This window comes from Haplochromis burtoni, unplaced genomic scaffold, assembly GCF_018398535.1.
Source record: "Haplochromis burtoni strain Fernald_Lab_line unplaced genomic scaffold, NCSU_Asbu1 Contig_9, whole genome shotgun sequence".
Lineage (NCBI taxonomy): Eukaryota > Metazoa > Chordata > Actinopteri > Cichliformes > Cichlidae > Haplochromis > Haplochromis burtoni.
In genome coordinates, this window is record NW_024582370.1 from 4,189,034 (window position 1) to 4,202,028 (window position 12,995).

Sequence of the window (12,995 nt, forward strand, 5' to 3'; positions counted from 1 at the left end):
AAAAAAAAAAAAAGGAAAGAAGAGGATCAGGGATTGATAATGTGAACCCTAGTCCATTAGCCATAGTTCGTTTTTTTTTTGCAGGGGGGGGGTCTTTTTTTATTTTTTTAATTTTTCTAACGGTAAACCTGTAACATTTTTCCAAGGTCCGCTGCGCTCATTTTTGTTGAATTTCACGTAAAAAAAACAAAAAACAAAAAAAAAAAGCACAACATATTTAGTCCCCCCCGCCTTTTTTTTTTTTTTTTTAATCTAAATGCTGCCATTAAGAGAAAAACCTGACGGCACACTAACACACCTGGGAAGAGCAGTGACACAAAGATGGACTGTGTTACCTTGTAAATTAATAGGATAATTTTCATTTCACCCAGTGAGTAGCTTGACACATTTTTCATTGTCTTAAACATGATATTGAATCACTGTAAAAAAAAAAAAAAATCCAATCACCTAAAGCAAATAGTGCATTGGGCTAGTTTTTTTGGCACAAACATGGGCAGCAGGAGAGACAGGCAGTGAGGATTGATAGAAATTGAGTTGAGGGGTGGTGTGCAGGGGGCTCGTCATTGTGCTACAAACCACGTTGGTCGTCTTCATTTCAATGGCAGCGGTGTGGTGGTGGGCTCTGCTGTGTAACAGAGAGCTGGTAAAAACCTTTTCCAGCTCCTGAGGCAACTGTCCTGACCCCCCGCCCCCACACCACTTAGAAACCCAATACCATGAGCAGCCACAGCTCCTCCCTCATCACAGTATGTATACATTTCACAGGATCAGTGTTTATGATATTTACACACAGTCTCCCTCCTTTCCCCGAGACGCACAAACACTCAGAGGGTCCAGAAGGATGGATGGGGAGATGGAAACGCATGTCTCCCTCGGTTTCTATCACACAATCAAAGCGTAAAAGATTTTTCAGTCTAGTGACTCAAAATGCCACCATTCCCAGCACAGCGCAAGGCTTAAGTTGGGCCCAAGACGGCAGTGAAGGGCGAGTGCAGCGAATCCACTCTGAAGGCAGTGCGAAGCAAAGCTGGATTGGCTGGCCCGGGCAGGCTCCCCTCCCGGGCAGATGAGATCCCATTATCAGGCGGACGAGAACTCCACCTCCAGGATTTCACAGCTCCTCTGTTTATCACATGGCTCTGTCAAGTTGGGCACCATTAACCGATAATGAAAGGAGACAACCGGTGCAGTTACAAGCAAAGCACTCCACATTCTACAGGCCTAAGCATGTATCTGGGAAGCTGACTGTGTCTATTCAATTCTGTTCAGCATTCAAACGGCCCATCACAATACCTTTTCCCCGAGCGCCCCTCTCTACAGCTATAGCGCCTTCGATCCCGACAGAGCAAAATCTGGTTGGTCTCTGTTTTTGAATTCGGAGGCAATGAAATTTAACAGAGCCGCTTTAAAAAGGGGGGAAAATGGCACTTTCCTATAACACTCCCTTCATAAAGACTATCAGAGGAGAAGAATTTCAGTAGAAGTTAAGAAAACCAGAAAAGGTGGATGTGACAACACACACACACACACACACACACACACACACACACACACACACACACACACACACACACAACACACAACACACACACACACACACACACACAAAACAGCAGATTAAACCAAACACAAGCTATCATTTTGAAATACGTTTTCCCTCAACCACATCAAACACAATTAGTACAAGTGTTACTGAACAAAAAGACTGCCACTGAATCAAAGACCCACATGCCCCTCCCCGGTCTGTCTACTCCATTTATGGTTTATAGGACTCTGTAGCCACTTACCCTCATTAAAAATGAATACTTGACAAAAGCTGTGGCTGACACAAACTGTTTGCTTTAGCCTGATTTCTCTGTGCTGGAGGAGAAGAAAAAAACAAAACAAAAACAAGCCACTCAGGCAGCAAACGGAGAGCAGGGGAGACAGAGAGACAGACAGAAGAGGGGGAGAAAGTGCTCAGCAACACAAATAAGTCAGCCAGTAGCTGAAACAACAGAAAAAAGTGACATGGATGACTGAGCCAAGCCTGTGAGATAGTTGGCAAGCCTCAGAGGCCTTGGCCTCTTAAGCACTCATATCTAGTAACTTCATTTAATACATTCACCAGGGAGCAGACGAGTTGAAGGAGGGGGGGGAAAAAGGGATTTAGAGAAGAAAACAATACTTGTACACCAGGAAGAGGGTAAGGCTGTGGTGGTGCTGGTGGTGGGGGTGTGCTTCAGAGGCTCGACTTTAACACATGACTAAATCTCTACTGTGTAACAAGCTAACTTCCCCCGCTCCAGCACATAATAAAAGAAGGCAAAATGGATGTGCTAGCTTGATCTTTGTAACTATTTTACCATTCTTAGGCAGGTATTATCTAAAGGAGCCTTTCTTCTTGTATTAGATATTCGAACAGTGCTCTTCCAGATGGGGGCTTTAAAGCAGTGACTGTCTCCACCACACGTACTATATCCATAAAGAACAAAGGCTCTGTGTGACTGCTGCTTCAAGTTACTGTTCCTCATACTGAGGCGAGTGCTGAAAGCCCCTCCCCTTTCTGAGCTGGCAGGCGAACCCAAAAGAAGGCTGACTTCAAATCATTCATTGCCCCTTTTAGCTTTCATAGATTCTGAAGAGAACACTTTACAAGTTGGGGGAATCCAAAGGGAAAACAGGGTCTTGCTCGACTAATTAAAGCACAGACTTTGCCTGGAGCGGTTTGAGAGAGGGGAGGAAGCAATAAAACAATCCTTTTCAATCTCCCAACAAAGTAACTCAAGGAAATTACTCAACTAAATATGGTTAACTATACGCTTGTGGATAGCAAGACTCAAGATTTTTAGAGGTTGTTGCTTTAGCTGAGGAGAATAGCACTCAACAGAGGATGTTTTCATTAGAGGAAAAAACTGCAAAGGAAACGGAGGTTACGCATTGCTCTGAGTAAACTGCCTTATCAAGGTGACACAACTTACTGAAAAATCAAGTTGTCTGTTGGTTTTAGTCCAAACAGGCAGCTAGTAATTAAGCTGCTACCTAGTAAGCTTTATTTGCTGTCATTACCACAGCTGTAAAATGTGAGAGAAGCCAAGGAAAGGTATTTCACTTTAGGCAATCAGAGCAAGGTCTAGCCTTGCATAGCTATCTTGTTTACATAGCTATTCACAGTCACATTTGGCAGCCTTGCAACACTCTGAAAACCAAGACACTTGTAGGCTACATATGTCTAATCTCTTTGCCAAGCTACACAAGCTACTCAAGAGAGTGAAACTTGCTTGCAGCAGCCATTTGGTTAAAGTATTGCATATTTAAAAAATGAATGTAAGTAAACCTTACTCCAGATGGGGGTAGCTGCCACCTGGCAGATAAATTGATGAAATGGTGGTGGGAGACAGCACAGCATTTTTCTTTGTAAAAATACAGCACTAACTGATTGCTCATTTGCAGACTTTGATAAATGTGTGAGTAGAAAAAAAACAGCTTTTAATAGAAGTGCGCCCTGTCTGAATTCACACAAAGAGCGCTCCGCAGCTTCCATTAGATCACAGCTTGCTGAAATGAAGACTTTTTTTTAAAGGGCCAAGGTAAGAGTAAATCGGGGTGTGAAACTATTACAAAATCAGATCATTCAAGTCTTTACATGGCTGTAAAATCTGATTCTAATACAGAGCAGATTCAACGCAGTCGCAAACAAACGCACGTGTGTAATACCTCAGATGCTACAGTCCCTGATTTTCCACAGACATTCTTCGAGCTCTCACATGGACTGTCTGTGTCTGATTCTCCAGGCAAAACAGGGCCTCATTCATCTGAATAAAAGAGCAGTTCAGCCTGCCGTGGCTGCACTGAGAACAGGCTCTGAGGAATGAGACTATATTTCCAAGAGGGCCACAGAGGGACAAGGGTGCAGGCAGGCAAGGCAAGGCAAGGCTGTGGTGCAAAAAAGAGGAAGTTTACATTTCAGGCAAATCCTTTTGTGTACAAAAACACTGCAAGATAAACAAACAGTACATGTGTCTGCTGCTCGGCTCGGAAGAACCTGTTCCTGAGTGGAGCTGTGATTAAACGTGATCAGCACGAGCAAATGAAGTCCGCTGTGGTCGTGAAAGCAAGAAATGGGGGGGGGAGGGGGGGTGATTACTGTGTGGTCTGAGGTAGCCAGCGACTGCTCCATTTCACACAGAGCACATGGCAGTCTCACCTCCATACACTGCCACCCTGTGGACAGTGACAAGAGGTACAGCTTCATGCTGCTTCTATGGAGGATCCTGGAGCGAGTGTGTGAGAGAGAGGAGGTGAGCCAGCGTTCATTATGAGTAAAACCAAACATTTACTCCACACGCTAATTTTGACACGTGTATGCTCAATATGGCACAATGGCCCTTTAATGCTGTATTTTTCCCTCCAGTGCCGACGCTTATTCAGAAATCAATTATTCTCCTCTGGTCACACTCGGCTTCTCTCAGTGTGTAAGCTAATGATTCAGCCATCTAGTTTACGGATACATAACGGTAACTAGAATAACCACATCCATTATAAGTCAGAGTAACAAGCATCTAAAGTCATTCAAGTTAATTTTTCACAGCTTTCCTTTTTTCCATTTGGCATGAATAATAGCAGAGAGAAGTAATCTCAAAGGCAAATGTACGGTCAGCATGTCAGCACTGGGTGCGGTGAGAAAAAGATGTGTTATTCAAAGAGACAGCACACAGTCAGGGTGTTGAGGCTGTGTTATGAGATTAGACTGTTTTTTGTGGGAGCGAACGGTTAAAATCAGTCTGTGTGCAGTCAGAGCAGACAGTTTGGAGATCAGTGCTGAGGTCAAGAGGAGCCACTTAGCTGTGCTTTGGCCTTCCAACCCCTACAGCGTTCAGAATCCACTGTTCCACAGAGGGAGTAGATAAAACGCTTGGCAGCAGACTTGCAACAAGAGATGGCTACATTTACTAATGTGCGGCGGATTTATTTATTTCTTTTTAAAAGCTACAAAATGGAAATTAATGGGAATCGCTAGAAAGGTGGGAAGCTTTCTCATTAGAAAGGATATGTATTAGCTTAGCCTCACTAATGCGGTTCCCCTATAGGCATTAAATCTTTGGTACAAACAAAGCAATAAGCAACCAAGACTAAAACCTATACCTCTCTCTCAATCACTGCTCAACCATGAAGGTCATCCTGCATTTTCCTCTTCCAGCTATTATCCCTGTGATTTCAGACTAGTGCTAAATGAGATGTACAATTGCGATGAGATGGGAACAAAAAGTGTCCTTTTTGTGCTAAAATCAGAAGATAACATGTTGCAAATCATTTGTGAATACATGACAGGGATATGAGATGCTAACCCAGTTGGAAAGACAGTTAATATTCAATGTTGAGCAAACTGGAAGCCTAAAATTGTAAGTTTCTTTATAGTGGGGAACAAACGGCGAGGAATAAACAGTGGTGGGCTTGTGCAGCTTTAGTTCAACGAGTCAGCTTGTACCAGAGCGGTGGATGGAGGGGAAATATAGATGGCTTGAGCGAGGGAGTGCAAGCTGTAGCTCTCTCTGTTCCTGCACACATCAGCAGCAGGAGGGCAGGGATGCGCGGAGGCCACAGCAAGCCAATTACCAAACTCATTAAGTAACCTGCTAGCTGGCTTTGAACTGCAGCTCCCTCCATCATATCACGACTGGATTCTCCACCGTTGTTGTGGACATCTCGCACCTCTTCTTCTTCTTCTTTCTTTCTTTTTGGTTGTTAAATAGCTCGAGAGTGAATCCAAAAAACTGACACAATAATTGCATTTTCACATGCGTTCACTAGAATTCAAATGAAAGAAATCACAGATGAAACTGCAATTTAAAAAAAAGAAAGAAAGACAGACTGGCAGCTTGAAGGTGTAAGTTTGGCAAAAAAGCAGCTGCAAACAAAGGAGACCTGCTTATACAGCAGGTAGAGGGAGAGGGGAGGGGAAAAAGCAAATAATGGATCAAAACACAAACACGAGAATTGATTGGCGTGAGCTAGCAACTGAGGGATGAATCAGCGCTGACAGGCTTGAGCCGTTCTCTCCGGGAGCACTGAACGCAAGAGTCAAAATGGCTGCAAACAGGGAGGAGGAGGAGGAGGTCAGTGCATGAAGATGATGATGGAGAGGTATCAGGCCGAGAGCACAAAGGCCAGGGAGAGAACATGATCAAGGTCCAGTGGGTGGGGTAGGAACAGAACATTTTTATTTTTTTTTTTTGGGGGGGGGGGGGGGGGGGGGGGGGGGGGGTCATGCTTTTAGAGGGCAGAGCAAAAACACTGCACTCGCCAACGCTAGAGTGTCACAAAGCATTGTTGACTAACCTTGACTGCATTCACCTCCTAGCTCACTGCCACACTTCCTTTCAACAAGTATTGACACAACGACAGTCTGCAAGAGAAGAACTGGAAGGGGGTGGGGGAGGATAGACACACACACACACAGAGAACAGGGGAAAAGTATGAATGAGGTGAAAATGGAACAAACGAGGTGATAGCAGATTGACAGCAGAGGTGTATGTGTAGGTGAAGATGGCTGCCATCTTTGCCGTCATGTTGAACATGCGGCGAATGTTGCCAGCGAAAGCCATGAAGCTGTACAACATGGTAATAATGACACTAATTATTTTGTACCGCACATTTTAAAACCAGCATTTACAAAGTGCTTTGCAGTACCATTCACATTTTCAATGTGGAGATTGTAAGCATTTGTTCTAAGCCAGTATTCATTTCCCTCTTCCCCAACAAACCATTGCTGTGAAATCAGGATCATAATCTCCTGCAACACACACACACACACACACACAACACACACACACACACACACACGCACACACACACACGCACACACACACACACACACACACACACACACACTCACCCATTATCCCATGAGCCCTCTCTACTCTGCCTCGCTCTACAAGAGCTTGGAAATAAAAACATCACAGCTCTGCCTCGCAGCACCTGTTCAATAACATTGACATTTCACATTCAGCATCCGCACACTGAGAGATTCCCTGCATTTACTCTCTTTAACACGTAAAAGCACAAAACACACACACACACACACGCGCACGCAAGCCAAATTCGTGCCAATGTATGCTTTTTAATGCCGCAAAGGCGGCTGCGTGTGTGCAGATGCACGTCCGTCCCGCGTACGTGCCTGCAAGACGAGGGGTAAAAAATTCATTTGACTAGCTGAGGTGCACGTCTTAATTTTATTAAATTTTTTTTTTTTTACAATTGACTAATTAAAAGATAGCAATTATTTCTTTGTGCGTTACAGAAACTGTGTTCGGTGTGTTTACGTGATATGACTCAGTAGCTTCCCTCATATTATTTTTTTCAGCACAAAACACATGCAAATCTCCTCAGGATCATTTAGGAACACTTGTCAATATTGTTTAGAATAATAAGAGACAACAGTAACTGTTTCACATGTTCATTGTCTTCTGTGCTTTACTGGAAGGGAGTGGCTGGGCTTTTGAACCAATCGTGTATCGACAGCAAATTAAGAACAAAACAAGACGACACCCCCAGATATTTACCCCACGTGCACAATTATTCTGTTTGTTCTCTTTCTTTCCTCGCCTCTGATGTAATACTCCTCCTAAATTCAGCTTGCATGAAATGAAATGGTCTGTTTGATATTATTCACTGCACACCTGGTGTTATTTCTTTTAAATTCAAAAAACAAAGTATTTCTATTCAAGGCAGTATAAGCACTGTCGAACGGCAAGCTGGGTATGCTGTTGTCTGACATTTGGAGGGGAGGGGGAGGCAAAACACACTCAATAACCACCCGGACCAGCATGTAATATTTATATTTGCTCCCAGATCAAACTTGCCAAAGAAGATTTTGGGGTCAAACATGTTTGTTTTAAACATTTGGGATGATTTTCTTTTATGTAACATGCTGCTACAATGCCAGTCTTCATGTAATAGTTGCCACCTGAGGAAAGCTGAAATGTGCCTGCTGCCATGGCTCAATGGTGTCATCAGGTGCAGCCTAACCTGGAAGGCTGAGCAGGGGCATCTGTTTGACAGCATTAGAGAGCATCAGAGCCCCTGCCATACACAGATTAAATGGCAGTAAATCTGAGGATTAGATTCATGTATGAATAGCCCATATTGATTTTGCAATCTCTTCAGTAACTCTGGGATTGTCACGGTGCAGACAATGTGGGCATCAAGCGTGTGCGCGCACATACACACATGGGCTCATCTATCTGCCTGGTTTTTAAAAGCCTCTAAAATCAGTCTGTGACTAACCCATCCCCATTTTAATCTGCTCATGTCTCCGCCTACAGGATGTATTCGAATAGCACAAGGCATGCAACATCATTCCTTTAAAAAACTGCCCGTTCATCCAGCCTCTCTGAGTAGCCACAACAAAGCAGAGAGAACGAAACAAGCTCAAGAGGCCTAGAAACGTCCAATCCTATATATTGTTATGTGTGCTCATGTGAGAACAAGATCGCTTCCATGCTCTTTGAGTTGAGGGTTATTATTTGTGAGCACCATGGGTTGATGTGGACGGCCATAGCGCCAGGATTTCTCTTCTTTCGGTGCCTCTTCTCTCTCTTCTGTGCTCTCTCTTCTCTGTTGCTCTCTCTCTCTCTCTTTCTCACACACACACACAGACATACACACACACACAGACACACACACACACACACACACACACACACACACACACAAGACACACACACACACACACTTGAATTCATTCACCCTGACGCGACCTTTTTGACACGAAAATCCATTTAGCTTTTAAGACTGAGAAGAGGCACCGAAAGAAGAGAAATCCTGGCGCTATGGCCGTCCACATCAACCCATGGTGCTCACAAATAATAACCCTCAACTCAAAGAGCATGGAAGCGATCTTGTTCTCACATGAGCACACATAACAATATATAGGATTGGACGTTTCTAGGCCTCTTGAGCTTGTTTCGTTCTCTCTGCTTTGTTGTGGCTACTCAGAGAGGCTGGATGAACGGGCAGTTTTTTAAAGGAATGATGTTGCATGCCTTGTGCTATTCGAATACATCCTGTAGGCGGAGACATGAGCAGATTAAAATGGGGATGGGTTAGTCACAGACTGATTTTAGAGGCTTTTAAAAACCAGGCAGATAGATGAGCCCATGTGTGTATGTGCGCGCACACGCTTGATGCCCACATTGTCTGCACCGTGACAATCCCAGAGTTACTGAAGAGATTGCAAAATCAATATGGGCTATTCATACATGAATCTAATCCTCAGATTTACTGCCATTTAATCTGTGTATGGCAGGGGCTCTGATGCTCTCTAATGCTGTCAAACAGATGCCCCTGCTCAGCCTTCCAGGTTAGGCTGCACCTGATGACACCATTGAGCCATGGCAGCAGGCACATTTCAGCTTTCCTCAGGTGGCAACTATTACATGAAGACTGGCATTGTAGCAGCATGTTACATAAAAGAAAATCATCCCAAATGTTTAAAACAAACATGTTTGACCCCAAAATCTTCTTTGGCAAGTTTGATCTGGGAGCAAATATAAATATTACATGCTGGTCCGGGTGGTTATTGAGTGTGTTTTGCCTCCCCCTCCCCTCCAAATGTCAGACAACAGCATACCCAGCTTGCCGTTCGACAGTGCTTATACTGCCTTGAATAGAAATACTTTGTTTTTTGAATTTAAAAGAAATAACACCAGGTGTGCAGTGAATAATATCAAACAGACCATTTCATTTCATGCAAGCTGAATTTAGGAGGAGTATTACATCAGAGGCGAGGAAAGAAAGAGAACAAACAGAATAATTGTGCACGTGGGGTAAATATCTGGGGGTGTCGTCTTGTTTTGTTCTTAATTTGCCGTCGATACACGATTGGTTCAAAAGCCCAGCCACTCCCTTCCAGTAAAGCACAGAAGACAATGAACATGTGAAACAGTTACTGTTGTCTCTTATTATTCTAAACAATATTGACAAGTGTTCCTAAATGATCCTGAGGAGATTTGCATGTGTTTTGTGCTGAAAAAAATAATATGAGGGAAGCTACTGAGTCATATCACGTAAACACACCGAACACAGTTTCTGTAACGCACAAAGAAATAATTGCTATCTTTTAATTAGTCAATTGTAAAAAAAAAAAAAAATTTAATAAAATTAAGACGTGCACCTCAGCTAGTCAAATGAATTTTTTACCCCTCGTCTTGCAGGCACGTACGCGGGACGGACGTGCATCTGCACACACGCAGCCGCCTTTGCGGCATTAAAAAGCATACATTGGCACGAATTTGGCTTGCGTGCGCGTGTGTGTGTGTGTGTGTTTTGTGCTTCTACGTGTTAAAGAGAGTAAATGCAGGGAATCTCTCAGTGTGCGGATGCTGAATGTGAAATGTCAATGTTATTGAACAGGTGCTGCGAGGCAGAGCTGTGATGTTTTTATTTCCAAGCTCTTGTAGAGCGAGGCAGAGTAGAGAGGGCTCATGGGATAATGGGTGAGTGTGTGTGTGTGTGTGTGTGTGTGTGTGTGTGCGTGTGTGTGTGTGCGTGTGTGTGTGTGTGTGTGTGTTGTGTGTGTGTGTGTGTGTGTGTTGCAGGAGATTATGATCCTGATTTCACAGCAATGGTTTGTTGGGGAAGAGGGAAATGAATACTGGCTTAGAACAAATGCTTACAATCTCCACATTGAAAATGTGAATGGTACTGCAAAGCACTTTGTAAATGCTGGTTTTAAAATGTGCGGTACAAAATAATTAGTGTCATTATTACCATGTTGTACAGCTTCATGGCTTTCGCTGGCAACATTCGCCGCATGTTCAACATGACGGCAAAGATGGCAGCCATCTTCACCTACACATACACCTCTGCTGTCAATCTGCTATCACCTCGTTTGTTCCATTTTCACCTCATTCATACTTTTCCCCTGTTCTCTGTGTGTGTGTGTGTCTATCCTCCCCCACCCCCTTCCAGTTCTTCTCTTGCAGACTGTCGTTGTGTCAATACTTGTTGAAAGGAAGTGTGGCAGTGAGCTAGGAGGTGAATGCAGTCAAGGTTAGTCAACAATGCTTTGTGACACTCTAGCGTTGGCGAGTGCAGTGTTTTTGCTCTGCCCTCTAAAAGCATGACCCCCCCCCCCCCCCCCCCCCCCCCCCCCCAAAAAAAAAAAATAAAAATGTTCTGTTCCTACCCCACCCACTGGACCTTGATCATGTTCTCTCCCTGGCCTTTGTGCTCTCGGCCTGATACCTCTCCATCATCATCTTCATGCACTGACCTCCTCCTCCTCCTCCCTGTTTGCAGCCATTTTGACTCTTGCGTTCAGTGCTCCCGGAGAGAACGGCTCAAGCCTGTCAGCGCTGATTCATCCCTCAGTTGCTAGCTCACGCCAATCAATTCTCGTGTTTGTGTTTTGATCCATTATTTGCTTTTTCCCCTCCCCTCTCCCTCTACCTGCTGTATAAGCAGGTCTCCTTTGTTTGCAGCTGCTTTTTTGCCAAACTTACACCTTCAAGCTGCCAGTCTGTCTTTCTTTCTTTTTTTTAAATTGCAGTTTCATCTGTGATTTCTTTCATTTGAATTCTAGTGAACGCATGTGAAAATGCAATTATTGTGTCAGTTTTTTGGATTCACTCTCGAGCTATTTAACAACCAAAAAGAAAGAAAGAAGAAGAAGAAGAGGTGCGAGATGTCCACAACAACGGTGGAGAATCCAGTCGTGATATGATGGAGGGAGCTGCAGTTCAAAGCCAGCTAGCAGGTTACTTAATGAGTTTGGTAATTGGCTTGCTGTGGCCTCCGCGCATCCCTGCCCTCCTGCTGCTGATGTGTGCAGGAACAGAGAGAGCTACAGCTTGCACTCCCTCGCTCAAGCCATCTATATTTCCCCTCCATCCACCGCTCTGGTACAAGCTGACTCATTGAACTAAAGCTGCACAAGCCCACCACTGTTTATTCCTCGCCGTTTGTTCCCCACTATAAAGAAACTTACAATTTTAGGCTTCCAGTTTGCTCAACATTGAATATTAACTGTCTTTCCAACTGGGTTAGCATCTCATATCCCTGTCATGTATTCACAAATGATTTGCAACATGTTATCTTCTGATTTTAGCACAAAAAGGACACTTTTTGTTCCCATCTCATCGCAATTGTACATCTCATTTAGCACTAGTCTGAAATCACAGGGATAATAGCTGGAAGAGGAAAATGCAGGATGACCTTCATGGTTGAGCAGTGATTGAGAGAGAGGTATAGGTTTTAGTCTTGGTTGCTTATTGCTTTGTTTGTACCAAAGATTTAATGCCTATAGGGGAACCGCATTAGTGAGGCTAAGCTAATACATATCCTTTCTAATGAGAAAGCTTCCCACCTTTCTAGCGATTCCCATTAATTTCCATTTTGTAGCTTTTAAAAAGAAATAAATAAATCCGCCGCACATTAGTAAATGTAGCCATCTCTTGTTGCAAGTCTGCTGCCAAGCGTTTTATCTACTCCCTCTGTGGAACAGTGGATTCTGAACGCTGTAGGGGTTGGAAGGCCAAAGCACAGCTAAGTGGCTCCTCTTGACCTCAGCACTGATCTCCAAACTGTCTGCTCTGACTGCACACAGACTGATTTTAACCGTTCGCTCCCACAAAAAACAGTCTAATCTCATAACACAGCCTCAACACCCTGACTGTGTGCTGTCTCTTTGAATAACACATCTTTTTCTCACCGCACCCAGTGCTGACATGCTGACCGTACATTTGCCTTTGAGATTACTTCTCTCTGCTATTATTCATGCCAAATGGAAAAAAGGAAAGCTGTGAAAAATTAACTTGAATGACTTTAGATGCTTGTTACTCTGACTTATAATGGATGTGGTTATTCTAGTTACCGTTATGTATCCGTAAACTAGATGGCTGAATCATTAGCTTACACACTGAGAGAAGCCGAGTGTGACCAGAGGAGAATAATTGATTTCTGAATAAGCGTCGGCACTGGAGGGAAAAATACAGCATTAAAGGGCCATTGTGCCA

The 12,995-nt window shown here is 43.8% G+C and overlaps 1 protein-coding gene across 4 annotated transcripts in view; it reads left to right on the plus strand.

Moving 5' to 3' along the window:
* The window catches only part of rerea (arginine-glutamic acid dipeptide (RE) repeats a), a 138,729-nt gene that overhangs the window by 29,986 nt on the left and 95,748 nt on the right, over window positions 1-12,995 (plus strand). The window contains exon 2 of one of the 4 annotated variants that reach the window (XM_042228422.1): window positions 10,951-11,031. The exons of the other annotated variants lie outside the window; for them this stretch is intronic. The gene's annotated coding sequence lies outside the window, so the exon portion shown is untranslated. The remainder of the gene's footprint in view (window positions 1-10,950; window positions 11,032-12,995) is intronic. 4 annotated transcript variants of the gene reach the window in all.